The following is a 21,257-nucleotide window of genomic DNA, read 5'->3' on the forward strand; positions in this document are numbered from 1 at the left end:
ATCAGCCAATCTGCCCCTCAAGGGGGCAGAAACTGCCAAATTAATGTTCCCCAAAGGGGAGCGACCCTTGGCCAAGGGGCCACTCACCACAAATAAATCCCTGGTGGTCTAGTGGCCATACCAAAAAAAATATGCCGATCTGCCCCCCAGGGGTGCAGAAACGGCCAAATTAATACTCCCCAAAGGGGAGCGACCCTTGCCCAAGGGGCCACTCCCCACAAACAAATCCCTGGTGGTCTAGTGGGCCCAAACATGGCAAGACACAGGCCCCAAAGGTGAGCGACCCTTGCCCAAGGGGTAACTCTTCCCCCCAAAAAACCCTGGTGGCCGAGTGGGCCCTGGATTTTTTTTTAAAAAAGGTGATATCTGCCCCCCCATGGGGCAGACAGCCAAAAACATAGCCCCCAAAGGGGAGTGACCCTTGTCCAAGGGGCCACTCCCCACAAGGTATTGCCTGGTGGTCCAGTGGGCCACGTTAAAACAAATGGCGAAATCTGCTCCCCAGGGGGCCAGACAAAGCCAAAACACATTGCCCTTATAAGGGTAGCAACCCTTGCCCAAGGGGCCACTCCCACAAACAGATCCCTGGTGGTCTAGTGGGCTCTAGATATAAAAACGGCGAGATCTGCCTCCCCATGGGGGCAGACAGCCAAAAACATAGCCCCCAAGGGGAGTGACCCTTGCCCAAGGGGCCACTCTGCACAAAATATTCCTAGGTGGCCTAGTGGGCCCTAGATTTTTTTTAAAGGCGAGATCTGCCCACCCGTGGGGGCAGAAAGCCAAAAACATAGCCCCCAAAGGGGAGTGACCCTTGCCCAAGGGGCCACTCCCCACAAAATATTCCCTGGTGATCCAGTTGGCCGCTTTTAAAATAATTATGGCGAAATCTGCCCCCAGGGGGGCAGACAAAGCCAATAATCATTGCCCCCATAAGGGGAGCGACCCTTGCCTGAGGGGCCGCTCCCGCCAAAACAGTAAATCAATATGGACCTTTAAAAACAAAAAATCCATGGGTCTAGTGGACATTCCAGCTGCACGATCGCACGATCGTGCAGTAGGAATGCACAAAAGAGGCATCAGGGGAAAGCAAAACCCTTTCCTTTCCCCTGATGCCTCTTTTGTTTAAATCCCTCACTCCCATGAGGAGAAACTTACCTCCTCTCTTCCCAACGCACTGGAAGTAAATGGCTTCCACCGCGTTGGAAATCCTCTAATGATGTCAGCGTGCCTCGCACGCTGACGTCATTGATGATGTGGTGGGGGCAGGGGAGGCAGGGGAAGGGCTTCCCCTGCCTTCCCCGGTGGGGGCACGTAGATGGGCGGCGCATGGGGGGAGCGCCAGCGCTTCCCAGTGGGTGGGTACCAGGACGGCTGGGAAACGTCCGACGCACAAGCCACCCGTGACGACGGACGGCTCCTGGCCGTCCAACGCACGGAAAGGGTTAAAAGCAGGTGCCGAGACAGGCCCCTATCAGGCTCTCCATTTTTACCGAATCAAAAAGAAAGGGGGGGGACCGAGGAGCGAATTACGGTCCAGTGTCCTTGCTCCTCTTTCATAATACTTAAACCAAAAGAGGACACTGTTCCTAAGGCTGGCTATCGGGAGTAAGCCAATAGCCATAGCCAGGAAAGAGCAAGAGGGGAGAGAAAGACCTAGGTATAGAGAGGGACCCACTAACAAAGAGGAAGAACTAGTCTTGCCTCATGTTGCCCTCACACACCCAGAAGGATGTCATGCTTCATCATCGGGCATTGGCTCCTCGTAGGGCCCGGCGCTGCAATGCCCTACGGGTCCCCCGGAGGGTCACTTTGGCGGAGCTCTTTTCAAAAACATGCCGGATGGTGCCTGAGGGTATGCGGGGTGTGGGTCCAAGTAAAGAGGGGAAAAGGTGCGTGCAAAGGTAAGTAAAAATATGAACAGGGGTTGCTAAAGCCAAAGCTAAAAACGGGAATAGTGGCCGTTAAAAACAGATTAGAACCCCATGGGTAAACGATTACCCCAACAGGCATAGATATACCTGTAGTAGATCGACATGTTTCGCGCCCCTATTGCCACAAGGGTCGTATGGCGCTTCTTCAGGATCAAAAGCAGAATGTGGTGAAGTGCACGTGAAGTGAGTAATTTAAAAACATATACCCTCATACTCAATCAGGGCGAGCCAGCTTCCTGTTTCCCATACAGGGCGGCGGTAGATTGCAAATGCTCCTGATAGGTACCTAGGATAGAAAAAACAGGATAGATTACACACAGTATGTGCATCAGTCACAACTTGATGCATCAAAACGTGCCACAATCGTGTGCACGACCTGCCACAATAAAAGTCACACAAGCCAGAACCTCGGGACATTCCCAGAGTTATCCATGTACCATCTTTCCCCTCCCGGGATTCATTAACTCAAAAGGAAGAAACCCTAAAGAATGTGTGTGTGCCCATCAGTACTGAAATCACATAGTTTGGTCGGTATGGTGGAAAAGCACCATGTCAGATGGAGAGCCGAAGCATCTAAAAGATTAACAAAATCCTAGCCCCCAGAGTGGCTGTACATAGGGCCAGTCATAAATGGTTACCAAATCACGTCATACAAGGTTACCTAATTCTATAATAATCATCACAGAACGGGACTCATAACTAAGCCAAAAAATAGTTACACCAGAAAGTCCTTACCCAGCATAGTCAAGAGAATACCTGCTGTGGTCAGAGACGCTGGACTGCCACACCTACTCGGACTGTAAATGAGAGTAATCAATAAAAGGGAGCATAAGCAACAGAGCCCAGAAACCCTGCAGAAACCGAGCTCAATATGCTCGAAAAGCCCTTTCCCAAAAAGGCACTCGCCTTTACTTACAATAGTCTCCGGGTGCTGATAACAAAATACCTGCCCCGTCCATGCGTCTGCCACAAGAGTTCACAAGGAACAAGGCGTAGGTTAAATAATCCCAATGGAGATGCCTGGGCGGCAACTACTTCTGCGACGTAAATCTTGGGATACGTCCGGACGCCTACGTAGGTGTGAGCTCCTAGGGCGCATGCATATACCGGGAGGACTACTCACCCGCACATGCGCGTTGCTCTGAGTACAGAGTTTAAATGTTGTAATAGGAACTCTAACCAGGGTGAGTCCGACGTGTACTATGAGGTGACGCCAGCCAAGGTAATAGTATCAATAAAAACAAAAGAAATTAAAGAAAACCAAAGGTAGGGAGGGGGGTGTTGGTAAGGGGACACTAGCCCCACCCCAATGACGAGTCACCACAGGGCCGGAGGTATCGAATCCTAGCCCTGACAAGGGCATCAAAAAAGGGGGTTCCAAAGAATACCCTGGTATAGAGAAGGTACTGGCTTGTGTGTGAAAAAGAAATAAAAAGAAGAAAGGATAGAAGGGATAGAAAAGACGTAGGTCCCTCGGCTGAACCGCCGTGCTACAACTGAATCAAAAAGAAAGGGGGGGGACCGAGGAGCGAATTACGGTCCAGTGTCCTTGCTCCTCTTTCATAATACTTAAACCAAAAGAGGACACTGTTCCTAAGGCTGGATATCGGGAGTAAGCCAATAGCCATAACCAGGAAAGAGCAAGAGGGGAGAGAAAGACCTAGGTATAGAGAGGGACCCACTAACAAAGAGGAAGAACTAGTCTTGCCTCATGTTGCCCTCACACACCCAGAAGGATGTCATGCTTCATCATCGGGCATTGGCTCCTCGTAGGGCCCGGCGCTGCAATGCCCTACGGGTCCCCCGGAGGGTCACTTTGGCGGAGCTCTTTTCAAAAACATGCCGGATGGTGCCTGAGGGTATGCGGGGTGTGGGTCCAAGTAAAGAGGGGAAAAGGTGCGTGCAAAGGTAAGTAAAAATATGAACAGGGGTTGCTAAAGCCAAAGCTAAAAACGGGAATAGTGGCCGTTAAAAACAGATTAGAACCCCATGGGTAAACGATTACCCCAACAGGCATAGATATACCTGTAGTAGATCGACATGTTTCGTGCCCCTATTGCCACAAGGGTCGTATGGCGCTTCTTCAGGATCAAAAGCAGAATGTGGTGAAGTGCACGTGAAGTGAGTAATTTAAAAACATATACCCTCATACTCAATCAGGGCGAGCCAGCTTCCTGTTTCCCATACAGGGTGGCGGTAGATTGCAAATGCTCCTGATAGGTACCTAGGATAGAAAAAACAGGATAGATTACACACAGTATGTGCATCAGTCACAACTTGATGCATCAAAACGTGCCACAATCGTGTGCACGACCTGCCACAATAAAAGTCACACAAGCCAGAACCTCGGGACATTCCCAAAGTTATCCATGTACCATCTTTCCCCTCCCGGGATTCATTAACTCAAAAGGAAGAAACCCTAAAGAATGTGTGTGTGCCCATCAGTACTGAAATCACATAGTTTGGTCGGTATGGTGGAAAAGCACCATGTCAGATGGAGAGCCGAAGCATCTAAAAGATTAACAAAATCCTAGCCCCCAGAGTGGCTGTACATAGGGCCAGTCATAAATGGTTACCAAATCACGTCATACAAGGTTACCTAATTCTATAATAATCATCACAGAACGGGACTCATAACTAAGCCAAAAAATAGTTACACCAGAAAGTCCTTACCCAGCATAGTCAAGAGAATACCTGCTGTGGTCAGAGACGCTGGACTGCCACACCTACTCGGACTGTAAATGAGAGTAATCAATAAAAGGGAGCATAAGCAACAGAGCCCAGAAACCCTGCAGAAACCGAGCTCAATATGCTCGAAAAGCCCTTTCCCAAAAAGGCACTCGCCTTTACTTACAATAGTCTCCGGGTGCTGATAACAAAATACCTGCCCCGTCCATGCGTCTGCCACAAGAGTTCACAAGGAACAAGGCGTAGGTTAAATAATCCCAATGGAGATGCCTGGGCGGCAACTACTTCCGCGACGTAAATCTTGGGATACGTCCGGACGCCTACGTAGGTGTGAGCTCCTAGGGCGCATGCATATACCGGGAGGACTACTCACCCGCACATGCGCGTTGCTCTGAGTACAGAGTTTAAATGTTGTAATAGGAACTCTAACCAGGGTGAGTCCGACGTGTACTATGAGGTGACGCCAGCCAAGGTAATAGTATCAATAAAAACAAAAGAAATTAAGGAAAACCAAAGGTAGGGAGGGGGGTGTTGGTAAGGGGACACTAGCCCCACCCCAATGACGAGTCACCACAGGGCCGGAGGTATCGAATCCTAGCCCTGACAAGGGCATCAAAAAAGGGGGTTTCAAAGAATACCCTGGTATAGAGAAGGTACTGGCTTGTGTGTGAAAAAGAAATAAAAAGAAGAAAGGATAGAAGGGATAGAAAAGACGTAGGTCCCTCGGCTGAACCGCCGTGCTACAACTGAATCAAAAAGAAAGGGGGGGGACCGAGGACCGAATTACGGTCCAGTGTCCTTGCTCCTCTTTCATAATACTTAAACCAAAAGAGGACACTGTTCCTAAGGCTGGCTATCGGGAGTAAGCCAATAGCCATAGCCAGGAAAGAGCAAGAGGGGAGAGAAAGACCTAGGTATAGAGAGGGACCCACTAACAAAGAGGAAGAACTAGTCTTGCCTCATGTTGCCCTCACACACCCAGAAGGATGTCATGCTTCATCATCGGGCATTGGCTCCTCGTAGGGCCCGGCGCTGCAATGCCCTACGGGTCCCCCGGAGGGTCACTTTGGCGGAGCTCTTTTCAAAAACATGCCGGATGGTGCCTGAGGGTATGCGGGGTGTGGGTCCAAGTAAAGAGGGGAAAAGGTGCGTGCAAAGGTAAGTAAAAATATGAACAGGGGTTGCTAAAGCCAAAGCTAAAAACGGGAATAGTGGCCGTTAAAAACAGATTAGAACCCCATGGGTAAACGATTACCCCAACAGGCATAGATATACCTGTAGTAGATCGACATGTTTCGCGCCCCTATTGCCACAAGGGTCGTATGGCGCTTCTTCAGGATCAAAAGCAGAATGTGGTGAAGTGCACGTGAAGTGAGTAATTTAAAAACATATACCCTCATACTCAATCAGGGCGAGCCAGCTTCCTGTTTCCCATACAGGGCGGCGGTAGATTGCAAATGTTCCTGATAGGTACCTAGGATAGAAAAAACAGGATAGATTACACACAGTATGTGCATCAGTCACAACTTGATGCATCAAAACGTGCCACAATCGTGTGCACGACCTGCCACAATAAAAGTCACACAAGCCAGAACCTCGGGACATTCCCAAAGTTATCCATGTACCATCTTTCCCCTCCCGGGATTCATTAACTCAAAAGGAAGAAACCCTAAAGAATGTGTGTGTGCCCATCAGTACTGAAATCACATAGTTTGGTCGGTATGGTGGAAAAGCACCATGTCAGATGGAGAGCCGAAGCATCTAAAAGATTAACAAAATCCTAGCCCCCAGAGTGGCTGTACATAGGGCCAGTCATAAATGGTTACCAAATCACGTCATACAAGGTTACCTAATTCTATAATAATCATCACAGAACGGGACTCATAACTAAGCCAAAAAATAGTTACACCAGAAAGTCCTTACCCAGCATAGTCAAGAGAATACCTGCTGTGGTCAGAGACGCTGGACTGCCACACCTACTCGGACTGTAAATGAGAGTAATCAATAAAAGGGAGCATAAGCAACAGAGCCCAGAAACCCTGCAGAAACCGAGCTCAATATGCTCGAAAAGCCCTTTCCCAAAAAGGCACTCGCCTTTACTTACAATAGTCTCCGGGTGCTGATAACAAAATACCTGCCCCGTCCATGCGTCTGCCACAAGAGTTCACAAGGAACAAGGCGTAGGTTAAATAATCCCAATGGAGATGCCTGGGCGGCAACTACTTCCGCGACGTAAATCTTGGGATACGTCCGGACGCCTACGTAGGTGTGAGCTCCTAGGGCGCATGCATATACCGGGAGGACTACTCACCCGCACATGCGCGTTGCTCTGAGTACAGAGTTTAAATGTTGTAATAGGAACTCTAACCTGGGTGAGTCCGACGTGTACTATGAGGTGACGCCAGCCAAGGTAATAGTATCAATAAAAACAAAAGAAATTAAAGAAAACCAAAGGTAGGGAGGGGGGTGTTGGTAAGGGGACACTAGCCCCACCCCAATGACGAGTCACCACAGGGCCGGAGGTATCGAATCCTAGCCCTGACAAGGGCATCAAAAAAGGGGGTTCCAAAGAATACCCTGGTATAGAGAAGGTACTGGCTTGTGTGTGAAAAAGAAATAAAAAGAAGAAAGGATAGAAGGGATAGAAAAGACGTAGGTCCCTCGGCTGAACCGCCGTGCTACAACTGAATCAAAAAGAAAGGGGGGGGGACCGAGGAGCGAATTACGGTCCAGTGTCCTTGCTCCTCTTTCATAATACTTAAACCAAAAGAGGACACTGTTCCTAAGGCTGGCTATCGGGAGTAAGCCAATAGCCATAGCCAGGAAAGAGCAAGAGGGGAGAGAAAGACCTAGGTATAGAGAGGGACCCACTAACAAAGAGGAAGAACTAGTCTTGCCTCATGTTGCCCTCACACACCCAGAAGGATGTCATGCTTCATCATCGGGCATTGGCTCCTCGTAGGGCCCGGCGCTGCAATGCCCTACGGGTCCCCCGGAGGGTCACTTTGGCGGAGCTCTTTTCAAAAACATGCCGGATGGTGCCTGAGGCCCTGTGGTGACTCGTCATTGGGGTGGGGCTAGTGTCCCCTTACCAACACCCCCCTCCCTACCTTTGGTTTTCTTTAATTTCTTTTGTTTTTATTGATACTATTACCTTGGCTGGCGTCACCTCATAGTACACGTCGGACTCACCCTGGTTAGAGTTCCTATTACAACATTTAAACTCTGTACTCAGAGCAACGCGCATGTGCGGGTGAGTAGTCCTCCCGGTATATGCATGCGCCCTAGGAGCTCACACCTACGTAGGCGTCCGGACGTATCCCAAGATTTACGTCGCGGAAGTAGTTGCCGCCCAGGCATCTCCATTGGGATTATTTAACCTACGCCTTGTTCCTTGTGAACTCTTATGGCAGACGCATGGACGGGGCAGGTATTTTGTTATCAGCACCCGGAGACTATTGTAAGTAAAGGCGAGTGCCTTTTTGGGAAAGGGCTTTTCGAGCATATTGAGCTCGGTTTCTGCAGGGTTTCTGGGCTCTGTTGCTTATGCTCCCTTTTATTGATTACTCTCATTTACAGTCCGAGTAGGTGTGGCAGTCCAGCGTCTCTGACCACAGCAGGTATTCTCTTGACTATGCTGGGTAAGGACTTTCTGGTGTAACTATTTTTTGGCTTAGTTATGAGTCCCGTTCTGTGATGATTATTATAGAATTAGGTAACCTTGTATGACGTGATTTGGTAACCATTTATGACTGGCCCTATGTACAGCCACTCTGGGGGCTAGGATTTTGTTAATCTTTTAGATGCTTCGGCTCTCCATCTGACATGGTGCTTTTCCACCATACCGACCAAACTATGTGATTTCAGTACTGATGGGCACACACACATTCTTTAGGGTTTCTTCCTTTTGAGTTAATGAATCCCGGGAGGGGAAAGATGGTACATGGATAACTTTGGGAATGTCCCGAGGTTCTGGCTTGTGTGACTTTTATTGTGGCAGGTCGTGCACACGATTGTGGCACGTTTTGATGCATCAAGTTGTGACTGATGCACATACTGTGTGTAATCTATCCTGTTTTTTCTATCCTAGGTACCTATCAGGAGCATTTGCAATCTACCGCCGCCCTGTATGGGAAACAGGAAGCTGGCTCGCCCTGATTGAGTATGAGGGTATATGTTTTTAAATTACTCACTTCACGTGCACTTCACCACATTCTGCTTTTGATCCTGAAGAAGCGCCATACGACCCTTGTGGCAATAGGGGCGCGAAACATGTCGATCTACTACAGGTATATCTATGCCTGTTGGGGTAATCGTTTACCCATGGGGTTCTAATCTGTTTTTAACGGCCACTATTCCCGTTTTTAGCTTTGGCTTTAGCAACCCCTGTTCATATTTTTACTTACCTTTGCACGCACCTTTTCCCCTCTTTACTTGGACCCACACCCCGCATACCCTCAGGCACCATCCGGCATGTTTTTGAAAAGAGCTCCGCCAAAGTGACCCTCCGGGGGACCCGTAGGGCATTGCAGCGCCGGGCCCTACGAGGAGCCAATGCCCGATGATGAAGCATGACATCCTTCTGGGTGTGTGAGGGCAACATGAGGCAAGACTAGTTCTTCCTCTTTGTTAGTGGGTCCCTCTCTATACCTAGGTCTTTCTCTCCCCTCTTGCTCTTTCCTGGCTATGGCTATTGGCTTACTCCCGATAGCCAGCCTTAGGAACAGTGTCCTCTTTTGGTTTAAGTCTCCATTTTTACCCACAGGGTGAAAAAAAAAGTCACTGCTTTTGATGTAACTTCAAAGAGACCTGTTTTTCGGTTTTATATATAGCGCAAACCTGGCTGGAGCGCTTTACATGAACATCAGTTACATTGCTACGAGGACATAATACTATTTTGAATCACATGACGTCAGGTTCGAACCTGCTTTCTCAGCTCATAGGTCGGCTGCTCTAGCTTTAGGCCACAACCTCGTCCTCACCCACAAGAACTAAACCATTTTCAATATTATGCCCAACGAAGTCATAGTTGTTGCCTATTTTTCTTATGCAACTTACAATCATTGACAGAGCCAATAGTCCTGGCTTGTTACAGGTGTAATGTTACTTGTGTTACATATCTGGATGAATGGACAGAAGCAGCAACATACAGTGGGGCAGCAATAAGCTAAGCACACATTTTTAGCTTTAGCGTTTTAAGTCACACCCTTAAGAACTGGGGCCACGCCCCTATGAGACACTCGCGAGTTTTGTCATCCCTCTTAAAGCCCTGTTCACAGGTTACATGCAGATCTCTGCAGCAGGTGTATTAACCGGCCGAGCTGTCCTACATCAGCTCTGATAATTGAGATGTCTGAGTTGACAGAGCCCACGAGTCACAGAGAGGACACGGGAGGCGTTCAGACAAGCTCAGAACACCACTGAGGCAAGCAGGTTCTCCCAGAGGTTTAGAGCAGATTAGCCGAACAATTAATATTCGGATGCAGCTGAGGAAACCGGCGATTGGCCTCACCACACCCAGCGCCTACACCTCGCCCAGAGTTCACTTGTTGCCTTCGAACAATTAGAACAGGATCCTTGAGGCCCTGTTGAATGGAGCCCTGAAGGTGCCCGCCAAAGCGGCCTGTCCCCAGAGTGCACCTGGCGAGGGCATGTCCGCCGACCCATCCCTGTGAGCAAACAGTTCTCAACACCTAGGAATGCCTGCCCCCTGGACTCCTCCGTGCGAAACATGCGTGGTTCGGCAAAGGCTGGTTTCTTTCACATGCAGGTTGGGCGAGGCCTCTGTGTGCAGCGTGCCCCACGCGCCGGCAGAAGGCAGTGTGGTTCCCCTGTAAGAGAGGGGCCAAAGATGCAACACTAAATTGGACTTAGCTTGGTGGTTCTGGTGAAACTCGACCTGAGATGCAGAAATCTCTATCAAATGCTTTACTTCACGAACTAACACACAGGCGTAAAGAATGCCCCACTTGCTCTCCTCGGCAGTTGGCTGAAGCTTCACAAATCACGCACTGCGACTTGCAAGTTTCCAATGTACAGATGAGCCCCTGAGGCGCTGGAAGCAGAGACTTGTGCAAGATCACAGTGTGTGACCGTGGTGAGCTGGCACACTGGCAACTGTGAAACTTCACTGATAAATGAGCTGTTGTGCCTCTGACCTCGTGTGCTTCCATACCATGGATTATAACTTTGGTCCTGTTCCATCCCCTCTGGTAGAAAAAGCATTGCTAAAGCAAGTAGGCCTGACTTTAATGTGCCAAAGCACGTAAACACAAGCATTGCCAAATGTTATTTATATGCTTGCTCAAATGCGGTTTATCACTTTAAACCCTGCTTTTGGCAGTGCTGGGATAAAAGTAGAAAAAGGGATTGCTTTCTATACTTTATATACTTCATATAGCAGATAAACAGTTGGCTATGTCCAACAGCGTGATGACTAAGGGGCTCATTAGGATAGCAGAAGGACCGCCAACACCAGGCCAGCGGTGGCGGTCCTTCCCCCATCACACAGAATATTCTCCCCGACGAATTAGGATGGTGGTGGGAATCCCAATCTGTCCCCGGCGGACGGAAAATCCATCCGCCACGGTTCTGCAAGGTGGTCCTTTTCCGCCCGCCTTGTGGAACCAAAACACAGGCCAGCATTGCGGCGGTGTCTTGCAGTCACCGCCGTAGGGATTAGGATATCCCTTTCCGCCTGTCTTTTCGCGGCGGTCATCCCACCGCGAAAACACAGGCGGAGGCTGGATTCGGGGGCCTGTTGCGGGCCCCCTCTGTGTTGGGGGGTGCACTGGGGGGGTAGCATTTCCCTGCACTGCGTGGCAGGCACCGTGTGGTGCCTGCCACGTAGTGCACGGAAATGCACAGCATGGCATTGTAGCAGCCAGCCAGCCAACCAGCAGCACCGTCCGCAATGTTAAATGCCACACCAATAACAAAACACATCAACATTTCTAATTAAATTGTTTACAAAATAAACATAATTAATAATCAATTAAAAAATATTTTTAATTTTAAAAAAATATTAATTGACTATACACACTTTAACACTATGATATCCACAACACACACCTAAATTAAACTCTAAATTAATAAAACACAATTAAAACTTATTTATAAATTAAAAACTATTACTATTAGCAACTAATAATAAAGTAATTAAAATATATTGAATACCCACCCTTTATCCCTTTAAAAGTAAAACCAACACACACAAAACTTAAACAATTACCCAAAATACATATCAAATACTTAACATTAATTAACAACTATATATTAATTAAGTAAATACAAATTAATTCCCACCCTTTACTCCTATAAACACCAAAACAAACACCTAAAATTAATTACACAATTACCATAATTGATTACCAATTAATTAATTAAAATTAATTAATATCCAATTATTAATTCATCTATTAAAAATAAATTACTTCCCACCCTTAACACAAACGCCACAACACATACCTAAAATTAATTACACAATTACCATAGTTAATTACCAATTAATTAATTAAAATTACAGCCAATTATGAATTCATCAATTAAAAATAAATTACTTCCCACCCTTAAACACCCATAAACACTACAACACACATCTAAAATACATTTTACAGTTACCATAATTAATTAAATTAATTAACAACCAATTATTAATTAATTAATAATAAATTACTTTACACATTTAACACTATAACATCTCAATTAAAAAATATTAATAAATAAAAATAATCAATACATTTAATATATTTAAATTACTTCCCACCCTATTCCCCTATAAAACCACAACCCGCTACGGAACTAAAAACGCAAAATTCAAATAATAACTACAAAAAATGTAACACATATATTAAAAATACAAACAACATACAACATATACATATAAAATAAATACTAAAATACATAACATTAATAAACAAACAATATTTTTAACAACAATTTTTTTGCAAACGATATTAAACACTTCAACATTTTTAACATCGATATTACTTACCTAAAATCGATATTCTTGACCACGAGAATCTTTATGTCGATATTTCTGACCCACAATATCTGCAACTATATATTTGTACCAGTCGATAATTTTGATTTAATATTCTGTCTCTGCACCACTTTGACACCAATCAGGCTGAGCCCAACTGGTCCCTGCTGCATGTGCATTTAACCTCATCCTTTGGATGAAAAATAAATATTGATGTATTCTAACAACAGCTCAAATGTACTCAGTGTTGTGAGGGTACTAGTGTGGTATGGGCATAAATCTTATACACTTCAAATGGAAATGCTGATTAATGTTACAAAAAAATTGAATTTTGAAATGTATAACATTGTTCTGCTTCGCTACCTAGTGCCTTTAAACATTCTTTAATCGAACAGGGCCTGCATGAGCCATCAAAATGTTAATGAATGATCAGCAATGTTAGAAATCGGGTCTCTAGTTGTGAGAGGTATGCACCAAGGTGTGGCCGGCAGAGGTAAGAGTGGTGGGGTGGTGGGCGGGGCCGGTGGAAGAAGTTGACAGACGACGAGATAGGTAAACTTAAATAAAAAAAGAAATCAATCCATACAACGAAACAGTCAATACACTACAAAAAACTCCACAACAGATTAGAAGAATAGAGAATATTTATCTGGGTAAAACAAGACCAAAATGATCACAATCCATCAAGTAGAAGTGGAGATATTGAATGTTGAAGAAATAAGTGCAATAAAGTTCTTAGAATCAGGCAGCGCTAAAAAAGGTTACTGTACTTCGCATGGGACTGGTGCAAATCCAAAGTTTAGGCTAACCGTGATGAAGCGCGGGCTGAACACAGTACCTTGGATCCTGGGGCACAGTCTGCACGTCAAAGCTTTGCTTCGTCCGACATCGGTTGGAGGAGGCTCTGTGGCGAGGCTTTTTGTTGTCTAGAATCGGTCCCAAGAGCAGTCAGCTGTGCGGTGAGGCTTTGCGGGCTTTGCACGGTGTTGCTTCAGATTTGGCAGAAACTCAGCTGCAGAACCGTATTCTGAGGCCCAGAACTTGGAGGGAAAAGACACACAATTGATGGAGGGAATGCAGAACAAATCAAAACATTCAACCCCCAGCCAAGAGATCAGGGTTAAATCCATCATTCTTTTGCTCACCATGCCACCCCAGTTGAGAACCGACAATATGCAAATCAGTCTTGACCCTGTGCGTCATGGGAACAGTTCAGTCCTAACTGCCAAGCCAGGTGTCAGTGGCTCCTGGTTTAAAGACAGAGCTTGATGCATCTCGCAGGAAGGGTAGGTCTCAAGGGCAGATGTATGACCGGATACTGACCTCTTCACAAGTTCTACCTCCTCTCTGCCCCCTGCCCCTTCTTATCTCCACTGGGGCGTGCCTCATGTCAATTACGAGTCAGATAGGTTTGTGCTTTAGAAATATCAACACATGCATGCTTATGGCAAGGCAAGATGCGTCCCGGGTAGATTACAGGACTCTAGAAGACTTAGAACTCGGCTATGCCCATAGGTTACAGTTATTAGAGTCTAAGACTTCTGACAGCAGAGTTGTCCTTCGTGTTACACAGATCACTCTGAACTCAGTCTGCAAGTCCGTGACTCAGGTTAAAGAGCTCTAAAAGGCTAATGACTCAGAGACAATACCCTCCTACCACGTCAAAAGGATCTCACAGGTTTGGCCATCAGTCTGAAGAGCTATGCCTCGGGTGACACAACTCTTACAGACTGGAGCAGTGATCCCTCGGGTAAGAATCATCACTTAGGGTGAGTGCTCAGAACTCGTCTTCAGGTCATGGGCGTTTCATAGGCTCAAACTTAACACATCAGCGCTATCTTAAATGACCACACTGTACACCTATCTTAGAAGCTCAAGTATTCAACATCAAAGCTGTGCCATTGGTTCTACAGAATTTATTGTCTCCGAGCTCTGGCAGCAGAGCCTGCCCTTGGGTTACAAACACATGATACATTCAGGACATGCCCTTCAGGTGGCATGGCTTCTGACAGCAAAGCTATCTCCCAGGTTAAGCATATGTTACAGACTGAGGTGGTCCTAGTTCTCGGCACAGAGGGACAAAGGTCTAGGGGCGTTTCCTTCAGATTACACAGATTGACAAGGTTTAGAACGCATAATTGCACTGCTGTGTCACATGTTATTCGGCTCTGACAGCCGCAGAATTTGGTTAGCAATGAATTCCCTTGGGTTACACATACCTTAAACCGTCAGGTTTTTGGCAGCATCGAGGTCTCTCAGGTTGCAGGGCTTTTAGAGGCTCAAGCGTCTGCCAGGAAATTTAAAACTCAGATTACAAGGCTCAAGATCTGTCCAAGGCCTGTAACAGCAACGCCTTCCTTCATGTTTCTAATCTGGGAAATATCTTTCCCCCTCAGACAGATATCCTGAGCCAGGAGCGACTGTCTCGATTGTGGGTTACAGGGCGCTCTTCCTGATAGCAGGCTTTTAAGGGACCAAAGTACATGACAAAGAAGCACAGTCACTCCGAAAGGTCACTAAAATACGTGTAAAGGAAAAATGAATTCACATCCAATATGTTTAAAGTAACTTTTGCAAAGCATATAGTCATCCTACATCGAGAGCATTCAGCATGCGCAGTATGTTGTACAGCACCAGAAGGGAACGCATCTGGAAATGGAAACAGCTGAATATCCAGATCCCATTCCAGGGCAGCAGCAGAGAAGCTGGACATAGGCAGATGGATCTTGGTGCCAGAGTAGAGTTGTGCTCTGGATATGATGTTTAAGTCATAAGTCTGAAGGAATCCAAATTATGGCATTCCATTAAATATTTGGTACAGGATTTCTGTATCCAAAGTCTAAAAAAAATCCCAGTTTTAGGATTAGGACTACCACTCCAGAGAAAATGGCTATGTGATGTTACCCCGCATGCATTTACCCTGCATGCTTTTACCCCGCAGTTTTTACTCCTCAAAATCTTTTACAACGCAGGCCTTTACAACACAATTTGTTACAACGCATTCCCTATTCCAATGCAATTACTTTTCTAACTCCAGGGGGGCATTAGTTTGGGAAATGCGTTGTAACAGTTTTGCGGTGTTAAACCCAACGTTGTAAAAGTTATTGTAGAGTAAAGCATGCGGAGTAAAAAATGCGGGGTAAATGACGTTTCCTAGAGAAAATGCACAAACCATGTCACTGATCAGAACTTAAGAAGATGCAACCTCCTTGGACCCTGCTGGCAGCTGATCCACTCATTGTATGTTCATCTGTGCACAGACTCTTGACTATAGACAGCAATTGGCAGCCCAATCCGAGGTGGTGGATTCCTCTTCAGATGTGCTGGCAAACACAGAGCTCTATGGACACTGCAGCTGTGTAACTGACCGAGATAAGCTACCAGGACCATCAGAGGATCACACATCCCGATCTATCTGCTGGGAGTGCTTGTCCTCCACTCTGAGCATTTTCCTGACTCACTCTGACGTTGTGGTAACATCGATTCACAGTAAGGAGACAGTTCCTCTCTTCTGGCAGGGGTGATAAGGATCATTAACCGCCTGTAGTATTGTGGACTCGGGGGAGATCTGTATTTCAGATCTTAATGCCCTCACACACCTGTTAGGGTGTCATGCTTCATCATTGGGCCCTCCTCGTCGGACCGGCGCTGCAATGTCCAACGGGCCTGGTGGCATCTTTAGCGGAGATCTTCTGATCTGAGAACGCCGTTTGTGAATTTTGTGTGTGAGTGGAGGAGGTCAGTGGCTCCTAGTTTTGTATATGGAGGTGAATAAAATAGGCCCTGGCCCTGTTAATTCTTTAATAAAGGTATCTGGGCTGGGACTGAGTAAAATCGGTGGGGCTACTGCAATGAGTCAAGGTATCTGGGTAGCCTATCGTTGACTGGGGTCAACATGTTTCGTGTCTATGTTGCTCCGAGATAGAGCGACACTTCATCAGGACCGAAGTTAGATCTAAATGTCTGACGACCTCTGTCGGTTGGTTTAGTAGATGGGCTGTACCCCAAAGTAAATACAAGCCCTAATTCAGGGTTGTCATAGAGGTGCTCCACCTAAATAGATGGAGACAAAAAAGAGAGGGAAAAAGGAGGGCAAGAGGGAACAAAGAGATACCATCAACAAATGGTGGAGGTAAACCTATCCAACATTCAGGCCAATGTTAGAAGCGGAGGTCTCTAGTCTGGTATCTAGACAGTAGGGGGAGATTAAAATGTAAAAATATATATCTGAACTAACGTGAGAGTAAGAGATAAGACAGTCCATTATAACTCATGTGAGAGTAAGAGATAAAAAATAAAAAAGTCCGTTAGAACTAATGAGGTATACCCTTAACGTAGTCTAAGAGAGGATTAGTCAGGGAAGACTACTACGTAAGGTCTTACCTCAATAAAGTAGGATAGGAGGCCTCATAGGTGAAGAACAGATGACCCGACCACTGGAACGGGCCCACTGAATGAGAAGAGGGAGAGGGACATTATAATTGTATATGCATGCACCAGGTGAGAGAATAAGGGTGGTATCATGCACTGATGTGAAGGTCCGCCTCAGCATAGACGTAGGTGGACGTGGGCCGAGATATGTGGGTTCCGCAAACAAGGTGGGTGAGAGTAGAGTCCTTGCTAGTGCCTCACGGTACCCAGTCTGACAGCCTCAATCGGACGATGGGGCTGTAAACTAGCCAATCAAAATAAACTCTTAAAAAGACAATAGGTCTACTCCATGGTGTGTCACCGGCGGTTGGTACCGTAATAGAGGTGCATGGAGAGAGCCGTACTGGTGAGGTAAACGGGCGTTTCTGTATAGGACGGTTTTATTATACAAATACATGGTGATAAGGATAAGGGGCGACATAACTGGTACTAGTATTACAGTGTGCTAAATTGTAAGAAAGCCCCGGAGTGAGGCTCCGTACTCTGAAAACGCGTTCCTCGGTGGCATGCATGAGGGCGGGTGTTCCATACTGTAATGTACCGGATTCGAGTATCTTAGTGAAATACATGGGATGCATTGAAAGACTAGCGTACTGCTCAGAAAAGGGTACCGCCCAGGAAAGGACGTGCGAGGGATATAAACAATAATAACGACATGCAGGGGCTCGTTTGCCGCGGTAGCGGCGTGGTTGGAAGGGAGATGGCAATGCGATCGAGGTAATCGTAATGGACTTACGGTAGTATGGGTGCGGGTACGTCTCTGTAACCGCGAGTCTGGTCCTCACCTGCATATTGCTGCAACTGTGGTCTGCCCGGGTAGTTGAAACGGAGCGAAGCGCTGAGCTCTCGCGAGAGGTCACGTGGGGGCATCATATTGTTCTAACGAGCGATGCCTGACTATGTGAAGGAAAGACTCCATACCGAGTCTAAAAATGGGCACATAACAAAGGGGGGGGGGGCTGCATGTGATAACGAGAATGAAAACATGATCATAATTAATGATCGTGTTGATGCTGAGTGTAAATGATTTTACCAAAGTCCAAGGGTAATTAACAACGCTCACAAAACCATAACACACAGTGTCTGTTGGTGGTATCTAAGTGGCGTACAGATACAGGGTAGTCTCGGGAAAATAGGCGTAGATATAAACTATGGTTCGGGAGTAGTAGTTAATATTCAAGTAGAGTGTGCAAGGGAACCAGTGTCTAAGAGGGTGTCAAATGACAGAAGTCCCTGCGTTTACTCTAAGTGCAGGCTGCGCAGTGGACAGGGAATGAAATGTGTTTGTGGATATCATCGTGTGTCATGAGTGAGCAGAATAGGCTGGATCTGTCTAATGTACATCCACTGTAGTATAGGTAATATTAGGTTATCTCTGTCCACGGGATGTCATCGTTCAAGCCCCTTTCTTGTGTAGAAAGGCGAAAATTCCATCTCTGTTCAATTTCAAAGAGTTTTTGGCTGGACCAGGTAGGATTGCTTTCGAGCACTGTCCAGTGTAGTTCGTTTGGTCCATGTTGGTGTGAGATATAGTGGGTACTCATTTTTGTAGTGGATCTACCGCATCGTATATTACTTCGATGTTCCATGATTCTTATTTTTACGGTGCGTGTGGTCATCGCAATGTATCTCAAGTTGCAGGGACATGTAATCAGGTACAGACAGTTTTTGGAATTACAATTTGTGTGACTCTTTTGGGTCCAGACCTTCCCTGCTTCTAGTGTGAGTTCTTTAGTAGTCTTTGTCAGGTTACATAGTCCACATTCGCCACAGGGGTGGTGTCCTCGTACTGGTGTTGTACCCCACAGGGTCCCCTGTGAGATTGGTTTGGTAGTTTTTGGACGGGTATGTACCAGGATATCACGTAAGTTACTAGTGCGTTTATTGGCTAACCTAGGTTTTGGTAACAACAGTTTGCCCGTGATGAGAATCTTCCAGTTTTTTCCAATTATCTTCTGTACTCCATTAGATTCAGATGTGTAGGTGGTCACACAAGTTAGGGTTTCTTCTGTCTTTTTCTCTTTCGGTTCTAATAACGCCTCTCGGTTGTTATTGAGGGCTCTTTTACTTGATCTTTTAATGATGGTGTTTGGGTAACTCCGTGCTCTGAGGTTGTTGCTCAAAGTGATGGCCTCCCTTTTGTAGTTGGCGGTAGTATCCTAGTTCCTACGGAGGCGCAGGAACTGACCAAAGGGCAGGTTGCCCCTCAGGGCTTTAGGGTGATGACTCTCGTACAGTAGACTGTTCCGGTCTGTCGGTTTTCTGTAGGTGTGAGTGGAGAGGATGCCTTCCCGTAGAGCAGGGGTCTCCAACCTTTTCTGTAGTGAGAACTACTTCTGCTCAAGGAAAGTTTTCCTGAGCTACTAGCAAATTTTATAACTATAAAATAGTGACTGCACTATCACCACCCAATGCAAGATTTTCAGTAGTTACCACCCACGTATACCAAGTACGGTTGCCAGCAGAAATGCTGAGGAAAAGCTCATCAATATTAAATGCCTCCCCTTGACTTATGAAGTAACATTCAAATCTTGACATGCCCAGTGGCACAAAGGACATAAGCACAGCAGTACGTCTCCCCAGCTCAGCTTGAATTATCATTCACCAGTTTCTGAAAATGCACATTTTTCTATCTAATACCACTTTCCACTGTGGGCAAACAAACTCAATTTTCCAGAAGAAAACCCATTTTTAAAAACTAAAACTGCTTTTAAAATATCAGTTTTCAGTTTTTGAGAAATGCAGTCTCAAAATATTAGCTTGTAATTTTCATCATGTACTCCCATGTACAAATGCCTCATATGGACAGACTGCTTTGAATTCTCAGGTATTACAGTCATATGCCATGGATGCTCATCATATCACCACAGATGCCTGGATTATGCCAGTAAATCCCACCATTATACTAGGGCCACAGTTGTGCCAAGGCTGGAAACCAAACGGATCAGGGATAAGACCAGTCATGGCCATTAATATGCCAGGAATAGGTACATAAAGACAAGTCATGCTCTTAGTAGGTCTATGATGGCTGCCAGTATACCACAACTAGACCAAAAACACTAAAATAGTCAAGGCTGACCATTATTATGCCTTTGGCACTTTTATGCCAGGAATGGTCACAATTATGCCAAAGATAACACTCTTATGATTGGGGCTAGCATATATATATTTGGCGGTTCTTGGCACCAGGCATAGTTTCAAGAAGCAATAGTGTTTATTATGGACACACACATAAATGTTGATGAATCTCTTAATTTTTTCTGGTCTGGATCATACCCTGTTCTCCTCGGGTCTTGAGCTGATCATGCATCTAACTGACACATTTTCACTCTGACTCCTGCAGCCCCGCACTTTGGTGGGTAATCACTGATTACAGCTCAGGCTACTGCTGCCATACTTTTTTGATGGTGCACTCTTCACACACATGTTGTGACTGATAAAGGAGAGACTACAACATGGTCAATCTCCTTGTGGCTTAATTATATTGAGATTGGATACAGACTATCATGTAGCAGGCCCTATAAGCCGACATAGTGTGTGTTTGAGTGTTAGTATTAGTTACTGTCATAAGTTTGGCTGGCTGTCACTGTAAGGGTCTTGAGATGATCGGTGCTGCCTTCTTTAATAGGCACCTACTCTCTGAATTTGATACTGGGCTTGACTTCACCTCAGAGAGCTACTTTGAAGGTACTGGTGAGCTACCAGTAGCTCCAGAGCTACTCGTTGGAGACCCCTGCCGTAGAGTGATGGTGAGATCAAGGAAGTGAATTTCAGTGGTGGAAGTGGACCGGGTAAATTTCAGGTAGGGGTACAAGGAGTTGATCCACGTGAAGAAGCTGTCACATGTCGTTATATCTCCTTTCCAAAGGATAAGGATATCGTCAATATAACGTTTCCAAAGGATGATGTTGTTGACGTAGATGTTATTATCAGTTAAGTAGAGGCGTTCAAATCCCGCTACATAGAGACAAGCCAGGCTCGGCGCAAATGTACTACTCATAGAAGTTCCTTGGGTCTGGTGGAAGAATTGGTTTTGAAATTGAAAAAAGGTCTCGCACATGGCTATGGTGGCGCATTCCATAATGAAGGAAACTGGGGTGTTAGACACCCATTCTTCTTTAAGGAGGAGTTCCTCTATTACCCTGAGTGTCTCTGTTTGGGGAATGTTTGTGTAGAGGGCCTCCACGTCTAGTGTCATCAACAGATCGATTTCTCCACTGGTGATA

General features: G+C 46.1%; 1 protein-coding gene and 1 long non-coding RNA gene across 3 annotated transcripts in view; one reads left to right on the forward strand and one right to left on the reverse strand.

The window, feature by feature from the left end:
* The window catches only part of SEPTIN9 (septin 9), an 844,294-nt gene that overhangs the window by 120,168 nt on the left and 702,869 nt on the right, over positions 1-21,257 (forward strand). The gene's annotated exons all lie outside the window — the stretch shown is intronic.
* The window catches only part of LOC146810002 (uncharacterized), a 93,236-nt gene that overhangs the window by 19,479 nt on the left and 52,500 nt on the right, over positions 1-21,257 (reverse strand). For both annotated transcript variants that reach the window (XR_014965616.1, XR_014965615.1), the window contains exon 2: positions 13,439-13,640. This is a non-coding gene — a long non-coding RNA (uncharacterized LOC146810002). The remainder of the gene's footprint in view (positions 1-13,438; positions 13,641-21,257) is intronic.

This window comes from Triturus cristatus, chromosome 7 (assembly GCF_964204655.1).
Source record: "Triturus cristatus chromosome 7, aTriCri1.1, whole genome shotgun sequence".
Taxonomy (NCBI): Eukaryota; Metazoa; Chordata; class Amphibia; order Caudata; family Salamandridae; genus Triturus; species Triturus cristatus.